The sequence below is a fragment of the Carlito syrichta genome, unplaced genomic scaffold (genome assembly GCF_000164805.1).
Source record: "Carlito syrichta isolate Samal-C Ts95f unplaced genomic scaffold, Tarsius_syrichta-2.0.1 Scaffold302397, whole genome shotgun sequence".
Classification (NCBI taxonomy): domain Eukaryota; kingdom Metazoa; phylum Chordata; class Mammalia; order Primates; family Tarsiidae; genus Carlito; species Carlito syrichta.
In genome coordinates this window covers 101,121-104,280 of record NW_007246493.1, presented here as the reverse complement: position 1 = coordinate 104,280, position 3,160 = coordinate 101,121, and positions in this window count along the sequence as shown.

Below are 3,160 nucleotides of genomic sequence, written 5' to 3'. Positions count from 1 at the left end.
TGAGTCACATTCTTTTTATCCATTCAGTCAGTGTATATTTTTTTCAATGGAAGACATATGTTCACATTTAAGGTTATTATCGACATGTAAATAATTATTCTTGTCATTTTATTAATTGATTTATGGTTGTTTTGAGTATCCTTTGTTCTTTTATTTCTCTTATTGTTTATCACTGTGCTTTGGTTGTTTTCTGTAATGGTAACATTTGAGTTCTTTCTCTTCCTTATTTCTTGTTTGCTCTACTAATGAGTTTTAAACTTCCATGTGTTTTCGTGGTAATACTTACTATTCTTTTGTTTCCAGGTGCAGGACTTCCTTAAATATTTCTTGCAGGGCCAGTATACTGGTGATGTATTCCCTGAGCTTTTGCTTGTTTGGAAATATTTTGTTTTTCCTTCATTCATGAAAGTCCACTTTTCTGAATATAATATCCTTGGCTGATAGCTATTTTTTTCTTTGAGGACTTTAAATGTATTATTCCATTCTCCTTTGGCCTGTAAGTTTTCTGCTGAGAAATCCATTTTTAATCTGATGGTAGTTCTCTGTAAGTGACCAGATATTTTTTTTCTTGCTATTGTTAGAATTATCTTTGTATTTTACTTCTGACTATTTGGGTATATGTGCCAGGAGAAGAATTGTATCTACTTGGGAATCTCTGAGTTCTCTGTATCTGGATATCTGAATCTCTTGTTAGAGTTGGAAAATTTTCGGCTGTTATCTTGTTAAATAGACTTTCTGCTCCTTTTGTTTTCTCCTAACGTACTGGAACACTGAAAATGTAATATTTTGTTTCTTTATGGCATCCCATGTGTCACATAGGCTTTGTTCATTTTTTTCTATTTTTAAAATTTTTGTCTGACTAGTTTATTTCAAAAGACCTGTTTTTAATTTCTGAATTTTTTCTTTTACTTAATCTAGTCTACTGTTGAGGCTTACAAATGCATTTTGCACTTCATTCAATGAATTTTCTAATTTTAGAATTTGTTTGATTTTTGTTGGTAATTATATCTATTTCTTTGGTAAATTTCTCATTCATATCCTGAATTATTTTTCTGATGTTTTGGTATTGTTTCTTGCAATCTCTTGTATCTCACTGAGCACCTTTCATATAATTATTCTGATTTTTTTTTAGAATGTAATAAATTTTAAAAATTGAAATCTGTTGTTGGAAAATTATTGTGCTTCTTTGGAAATGTCCTATTTCCTTACTTCTTTATATTTTTTCTATCCTTACATTGATATCTGCTCATATCATAACAGTCACTTCTTCCAATTTTTTGAATTTGCTCAGTAGAGGATGTCATTTTCATGAAGTTGTATCTACGGTGTTGATTGAGTAAGGTATTTTGGCTTTGATTCTGGATGTGTGCAGTAGTATATCTCTGTATGATTTCATTGGTGTAAGCAGCATCAGCAGTGTCTGTAATATATATATATATTTATCAATAGCTTAAGATATGGTTGTTATTGGAAGCTATGGTAAACTTTTTCTGAGGATGAAGACATCAGGTGGGCCAGTCCTGTCCTGGTGTGCCTACCAGGGGCCCCCCCGGGTGACATACTCTCACAACAATGTTAGCAGGTTCAGGTGAGCCAATTGTTGTGTTTTTAGGCTGTTTGCTTTGGTGTCAGTCATAGAAGCGGTAGAGCTGGGTGAATGGGTGGGTCCCTAGACCCCTAGGCAGCAAGTATGGCATGGCCAATGGTAGTAGCAGTAGCAGGACAACTTCTGACTCCCAAGGAGTCTGTGCTGGTTTGATGGTGACTGTGCTGGTCTGGGCAGTCTATTCCTTAGACCTGAAGGTGGTACATGTAGGTGGGTGCCAACTGTGGTGGTAGTGGCTGGATAGGTGGGCATGATCTTGGGCCCTTAGGTGGAATTCTCAAGTAAGAATAGTTGAGGATAGGGCTGAGCAGTCCCAAGGACTACAGATGGCATGCTTGGCACTGGGTGTGGCAGAGTCAGGCTGGTGTACCTGTCCTCAGGCTCTCAGTGGAGTGTGTAGGTGCTAACTGTGGTAGGCATGGGCAGGGTGATCCTCAGACTCCTTGAAAAATGCTTGGATGGTTACGATAGTGGCTGCACTGCAGCCCTACTCCTGGAAAGGAAAGGGTGAGGTTGTTTCCAGTGGCAACATTCATAGGCAGCTGGGGAACACATGCTTCACCCACACGTGGAGGCAGCAGGTTGGAGTATCTTGTCCATAGAGTGTTTGTAAATATGCAGCAGCTCTTATGCTGGGGACAGTGAGTTTGCTGCCAGCAGCTTGTACTTTAGCCCAAGTGGTGGCCGAAACTACTGGTGGGGCAGTCTGACCTTGAGGCCTACGAAAATGCCTGGTGGTTGCTCTACTTTTGCAGCAGAGAGCTCACTGCCAATAACTCTTACTTTGACTCTGATGTCAATATAACTCCAGGGATTTGGAGATGTTGGGGGCTGTTAGACCCCAGGGCAGCATGAAGTCTGGTGGTGCTGGGTTCTCAAAATGGCACCGTGTTGTAGTTTCTTTAGGACTTGGTTTGTTATACCTGGGCATGAGCTCCTTCTCTTGACTAATGCCATTGAAGAGTCTCCAGGAAGCCCTGGCATTAGTTTCAGGACCTAAAAGGACTGAGGGACTCTCCTGGGGCTGGTATATCAGAAGTCTACCGTGGGAATGTGAACTATTGAGGGTCTCTCATTTATTTTTTCTTGCATTAAGAAACCTCTTTAGGCCCCCAGTCAATTCTGGTGGAGCAGGCTGCCTTAGTTCCCTCTGCTTTCTTGCTTTAGGTGTTTATTGTTCTTACTTTTTTGAATTCTAGTTTTCTCTTTCAGATGATCTATTCAAAGTGGGGTTATCTACTAAGTGTTTTGGTTCTTCTTTGTGGAGGAGGCAAGTATCAAATTTCTCTAAACAGCCATCTTGAAGACACTTTCTATGCTAACATTTTAATGTCTGTAGGATCTGTAGTGATGCTCCCATTTTCATTCCTGATATTGGTAATTTTATTTTTCTCTCTTGGTCTCATTTTTTCTTTAATCCTTGCCCTTCTTTTATCTGTAAAGATAGAAGTTTATCAATGTTATTAAATTTATAATTTATAATTTATTTATTTATTATAGCATTGTGGGGTGCAAGTGAGGATTTGTTACATAAGTAGGCAGCATGTAGATGAA